This window comes from Mastomys coucha, unplaced genomic scaffold, assembly GCF_008632895.1.
Source record: "Mastomys coucha isolate ucsf_1 unplaced genomic scaffold, UCSF_Mcou_1 pScaffold16, whole genome shotgun sequence".
In the NCBI taxonomy this organism is placed as follows: Eukaryota; Metazoa; Chordata; class Mammalia; order Rodentia; family Muridae; genus Mastomys; species Mastomys coucha.
This window is the reverse complement of record NW_022196898.1, coordinates 41,688,122-41,694,911: the sequence shown is the minus strand read 5'-3', so window position 1 is coordinate 41,694,911 and position 6,790 is coordinate 41,688,122. Positions and strand designations below refer to the sequence as shown.

General features: G+C 42.2%; 1 pseudogene; it reads left to right on the top strand.

Annotated features, from left to right (window-relative positions):
• The first annotated feature begins 3,015 nt into the window (after positions 1-3,015).
• On the top strand, positions 3,016-5,858 carry LOC116093353 (annotated as a pseudogene).
• Positions 5,859-6,790: the final 932 nt, after the last annotated feature.

Sequence of the window (6,790 nt, the reverse complement as noted above, 5' to 3'; positions counted from 1 at the left end):
TTCGCGTATGCCACGTGCTAGGCCATCGTGGATGAGGGCGGTCTTCAGCACCTCTTGAAGAGCAGTGTAGACGTCCATTACACCTCCAGCAGCTATGCCTTCCTCGGCCATGGCGGTGGATTACGGGTAACGCCGAATCTTGAACGCACACAAGCTTCCGCCTCCGCACAAGCTGGCGGCGGCAGGGGAAAAGCCACTTTTATTTCTTAAGTCTCTGTTTAATTCAATAGCCCATTTCCAAATTGGGTCATTTGTTTTCTTGATGTTTAGTTTTATTTATATATTCTTTTCACAAATATGTGCCTCTCGGATGAATAACTGCGGAAGATTTTCTCCTGTTTCTTGAGTTACCTCTTCAGTTGATTGAAAGTGTTCTTTGATGTAAAAAAGTTTTTATGTTTTTTAAGGTCTTGTGTGTTGACTTTTGGTTTTTATTCCCGGCACTGCTGGAGTCCTATTCAGACAGAAAGCTGGCTGGTAGTAGTGGTGGTACACGCCTTTAATCCCCCACACTTGATAGGTGGAGTTAGGCAGATCTCTTTGAGTTTTTGGCCAGCCTGGTTTACAGAGTGAGTTTCAGGACAGCCCAATACTATACAGAAAGACTATGTCTTGAAAAACCAAGGGGAAAAATGAAAAGAAGAAAAGAAGAAGAAGAAGGAGAATTAAGAAGAGGAGGAGGAGGAGGAGGAGGAGGAAGAGGAAGGAGAGGAAGAGGAGGAGAAGGAGGAGGAGGAGGAGAAGAAGGAGAAGAAAAGAAAGGAAACCTATGCCAGCTCTGTGTGCTGACTTACATTCCCTGTATGTCTCATTTCTATCTTTAAGGATATCTCAACTTCTATTTTCTGCCTTTGCTATAGATCATCAGCTTTTAAATAAACCAATCAGGAGAGAGGGGGAGAGGGAGGGGAATATTTCAAAACACTGAGAAAGGTGAAGTTTCACAATGCCAAAGTCGGGCCTGTAATCATATCTCTGCCAGTTCAGAAATTGCTGGGGTCGAGCCTGGACACAGGATGAGAGTTCTCAACTGGAAGTAGGGAATATCTAGAAGGCACATAATAAACACACACAGACAACTTTTTCAGGTACAAGCTGACAGGCAAATTTCAAGGCTTGAAGTTGCTCTCTCTCTGCCTCTCTCTGTGTCTCTGCATCTCTGTCTCATTCTTTCTCTCTGCTTACTTGCTCCTGCAGCTTGAAGGTGTGTGTACTCGTGTACTCTGCACTCTCCTGTGCACTCTGCATTTTCTCCTGTTCACTTTTCTTTTCTCAAACTCCCACACTCCTACACGTCTCTGTGCATTCTCTTTCACTCAAACCTACTCACCACACACACATCCCCCATGTGCTCTTCTTTCACTCACACATGCACTGCTCGTGTGCGCACACATACCACAAGTCTCTCCTCTCACTCTCCCTCACACACTCCACTTGCCTTTAACTTGCCCCAGTCTTTTATTGATACTCCAAAAGCATGTAGAAAAAAGACATTATATAATCATTGCCAAATCAAATTCAAAAAAATGACTACCTCCCACAAAGAATCAAGAATTACAATTGTTTCCCAAAGTTTCAAGCTTCCCCTTTTCCCAGACCTGTGGCCAAAATAATAGTAATTGCAAACTTACCTTTATTTAAAATTTAACTTTTGATTTATTATACTTCAGAACTTTGAGGTCAACTACTTGCATTTTCATGTGAAGCTCTAATAATGATGAATGACTTGGGCAAAGCTGCCAGGCAGTGGCCAGAAAGAATCAAGTTAACTCTTAACGCAGTAGTTCTGCTAGCTGTCTGCTTCTGCACATTGCACACAATGACTCTGCTAAGAGTCCCAGTGTTTTAACTTAGTTTTACTAGTATATAATTCTATGTATTCTATATTTTCTTATATACATTTCCAAAGGAGACCAGGAATCACTCTCAAATGTTATACACAACTTATTTCAAAACTTTAATAGGTTTTTCCTTTCTCAGGGTCCCAATAATGGTGATTTCATTTTTATAATTTCTTCAAACTTTCTTTCCAAGTCAAATATTAATCCAAAACTACCATTGTGCAGTTATTACATTGTTTCCAAGATGAGAGTGCACAGCATGCACCTGGACCATTAGGACTGCTGTGCTGTGCCCCTATGCCTCAATTTTTGACTGTTTAAGAATCGTTACTTCAAGGAACATCTAGTTTCACTGAATTTACCAGATCAGAAGGAGAAGGGAGTAGGAAAGTCAGATATAATTATTGCACACCAAAGTCAGTTGAAAAGCAGTCACTCACAAATGAAATCTATACAACCATTGTCCAGGACTAAGGTTAGGATAAATGAGAATAACTTTTTTTTTTTTTTTTTTTTTTTTACAAAGAGCTGCTGTGGGCTACTGAGATGTGTCCATCCCTGCCTGCTGCGGGCAGCTCCTGTCATGGTATGCTGTCCCCAGCAAGAAATCAGCATTTGTATAATTCAGAGATGACCTTAGAGTGTATAAAAGCATTACTCGAATATTGATATTGTCTATAACTGTTATTCTCCTATAGAAACATAAGTGTAACTTCCTTGGCCCCATCTTAACACTTTTCCTGTTTTTTATCTCGATGTTAAAAAAAGTACATGTTCTATTCAAACGAGCATTTTTTTTTTTAAATTTAATGCTTTTCAGCAGCTTTTATTTCTGTTTCATTAGCATTTAAAACATTTAAATTTGGGTTCCGGAAGTGAGGAGCGGGAGGCTGGGACCCACCTGGAAGCGCAGCGGCCTAAGGTGGCCACGCAGGCGCAGGCGGAGCTTCCCTGCGGTGGACGGCTCCATGCGAGAGATAACAAGTTGTGCTAGTACAGCCGTATAAATAATTCCTGAAGTCTCAGTGTAACATGGACATTAACAGTAATGACATATAAATACAGATGCTTGGAAACTAAGTACTAGGCGAGACACTTCAAAAGAGAGGCGTTTACGAGGTTCTAGTATTCTCTGAGACTGAAGCTGAGAGTAGGAAAGCCTGAAGCTGAAACTCAATTGTAGATCATATCTCCATCTCCTTCAGGATATAAAGAAAAGAAATAATATTTCCACAATGATAGATCTTTGGTTGTACAGGTTTCCCAATGAGTGGATCATGATGACCGTATGGTAGGGACTTGCCATAGTATGGCTGCTTCCCGATCTACTTGAGTTACAAGATCAACAGTGGGGTTAAACGGCTTGGGTGAATCTTTTTGTGGTAGAACTTTAAGGAATCGTAGCATTGCTCACCCAGAAGAAATCTCTTCTCATTCTCAAGTACGATCAAGATCACCAAAGAAGAGACCAGAGCCTGTGCCAATTCAGAAAGGAAGTAATAATGGAAGAACTTCAGATGTCAAGCAGCAGAGTGCTCGAGAATCATGGGTACACCCCAGGAAAAGAAGGCTTTCTTCTTCGGAAAAGGATGACCTAGAAAGGCAGGCCCTAGAGAGTTGTGAGAGAAGGCAGACAGCCAGCACTGCCAGGCTTAAAGAACATTAAACGCTGTCTTAGAGCTGAAGCCACAAACAGTTCAGAAGAAGATTCGCCTGTAAAACCAGACAAGGAGCCAGTAGAACACAGGACAGTAGTGGACTATGATGCAGACTTTCAAGGGGCTAAACGAGCTTGTCGCTGTCTTATATTGGATGATTGTGAGAAAAGGGAAGTTAAAAAGGTGAATGTCAGTGAGGAAGGGCCACTTAATGCTGCAGTAGTAGAAGAAATCACAGGCTATTTGACTGTCAATGGTGTTGATGACAGTGAGGCAGCTGTTATAAACTGTGATGACTGTCAGCCTGATGGGAACACTAAACAAAATAACCTTGGTTCCTATGTACGGCAGGAAGAATCAGTAGCTGGAGATGGGGATTCGGAAACCCAGACTTCAGTGTTCTGTGGTTGTAGGAAGGAGGACAGCTGTATAGACCGGTTCGTGCCTTGCACCAAGTCAGATGTGCAGGTCAAGTTGGAGGACCACAGACTCGTAACTGCCTGTCTGCCCGTGGAACGAAGGAATCAGCTGACTGCTGAGTCAGCTTCAGGCCCTCTTTCTGAACTTCAGTCATCCTCAAGAGATTCTGAGGAAGAAGTAGATGTGGTGGGAGATAGCAGTGCCTCCAGAGAGCAGTGTAATGAGAACAGCAGTGACCCTCTGGACACGGTTCTGAAGGCATGCTGGTCTCAGTCTCTGGAGAGCCAGAACTGTCCTCCTAGACTGTGTTTCAGCTCAGATGACATCCTTATCAGAACCTCAAGAACAGAGATACACCCTGAGAACTTCACCTCGAAGGGCTGCCCTGACCAGAGGTAGTCCCACTAAAAACACATCTCCTTACAGAGAAAATGGACAGTTTGAGGAGAATAACCTCAGTCTCAATGAAACCAACACAGCCATTAGTGATAATATAAGTAAGTCTTCCACAAATCCTGTCGAAATTTCTCAAGATGAAAAGGTTCTGTGTTGTGATTCTAAAAACTGTGGAAGTGAAGGACTAAGTAAGCCACCCTCAGAGGCCAGAATGAATATTGGACGTTTGCCATCTGCCAAAGAGAGTGCCAGTCAGCACACTGCTGAAGAGGAAGATGATGATCCTGATGTTTATTACTTTGAATCAGATCATGTGGCACTGAAACACAACAAAGATTATCAGAGACTGCTACAGACCATTGCTGTACTTGAGGCTCAGCGCTCCCAAGCAGCGCAAGACCTGGAGAGTCTAGGCAAACACCAGAGAGAAGCACTAAGACATCCTATTGGATTTGTGGAGAAGCTTCAGAAGAAGGCTGATATAGGCCTTCCATACCCACAGAGAGTTGTTCAGCTATCTGAGATCATGTGGGACCAGTATAACAATAGCCTTGGGAACTTTGAAAGAGAATTTAAACTTCGCAAAAGACATACTAGGAGGCTTAAGTTCGTTTTTGATAAAGTAGGGCTACCTGCTAGACCAAAAAGTCCTTTAGATCCTAAGAAGGATGGAGACTCCCTTTCCTACTCCATGTTGCCTTTGAGTGATGATCCAGAAGGGTCCCATAATCGTCCTCAGATGATAAGAGGTCGTCTGTGTGATGACAACAAACCTGAGACCTTCAACCAGCTGTGGACTATTGAAGAGTGGAAAAAACTTGAACAAGTACTCCTGAAATACCCACCTGAAGAAGTAGAATCCTGGTGGTGGCAGAAGATTGCTGATGAGCTGGGCAACCTGACAGCCAAACAGGTTGCCAGTCGTGTACAGAAGTAATTCATAAAGCTATCTAAAGCCGGCATACCAGTTCCAGGCAGAACACCTAACTTATATATTTATTCCAGAAAGTCGTCAACAAGCAGGAGGCAGCACCCCCTTAATAAGCACCTCTTTAAACCCTCCACTTTTATGACTTCGCATGAGCCACCAGTGTACATGGATGAAGATGATGACTGGTCCTGTCTCCATAGCCACATGAGCTCTGCTGCTGAGGAGGCCTCAGACGAAGAAAGTATTCCTATCATATATTGGAGTTTACCTGAATATAAAGAACTATTATAGTTTAAAAAGTTAAAAAAGCAGAAACTTCAACAAATGCAAGCAGAAAGTGTGTTTGTGCAACATGTAGACTTTAAGTGCGATAACTGTGGTGTAGAACCTATCCAAGGTGTCCGCTGGCACTGCCAGGACTGTCCTCCAGAAATGTCTTTGCTTTTCTGTGACTCTTGTTCAGACTGCCCACATGAAACAGATATTCTCAAGGAATACCACCAGTTAGAACCTGTTTATAAGTCAGAGATGTTCTTAGACAGAGACTACTGTGTGTCCCAGGGCACCAGTTATAGTTATCTGGACCCCAACTACTTCCCAGCCAACAGATGACATGGGAGAGTTGGCACTAGTCCCCGTCAACACGCAGCGGTGGCATCATTGTTAACGGTGTGCATGGTTTGGACACTCACAGCATGAGAGCTCCCCAAGTGTTCTCATCCAGTACGGCTCTGCACTGTGTGGCTGTAGAGCAGCAGCTGAACATTCCTGGTGACCCTAGAGGTTCCCTGGTGAAATTTTCACCACTGACTTTAAGCCTTGTAGGTGGTGATGTTAAATGGGTGAGGTGGGAACAAGAGCACGCATTAATGGCAGAGTCAATTCCAAAGGTTTTTTTTTTTTTTTTAGTTTTTTTTTTTTTAAATTGTGTGATTAGATTCAGGTCATATGATGTCAAGTTACCTTCACATATTTTTTTCTACTTAATGGATTGCCATACTAAAAACAATGTGTACTTTCTGATTTATAGCATTGCTTCAAACTCATTTTATGAATTAATTTCCCATTAGACCGATTAATGTTCTGACTTTCTACTTTGGACAAGGGTAGATTTATCCTATCACATTCTGATAGTTGACATTGTGAGGTTTATTATAGTTTATATCATTTGAGAATATACATGTTTTCCCTCTGAATTATCTGACAATATCATTTTAATGCTATTTTTAAAAAGAAAAAACTCAGACATTCATATTACAAGTTCTTTGCAATGCTTCTTGTCTTTGGGTCTTATGTGCTCCTTTGATGAACACTGAGGATGACTGAGAGTGGACTGATAACAGTTGTGCTAAAGGACTAAATCTCCTCTGATCATCTCAACAGTGCACAATCCAGGACTATGTGAGGGCTACTATTGGAATCACATTTGATATAATTAGGAGATGCTAATATTCTGAGATCCTGAACACCATTTAAAATGTTCTGGATATGCCAAGTAGAGTATGTGTGGAGTCAGTTGGGGACATCTACTATAGAGATAGATC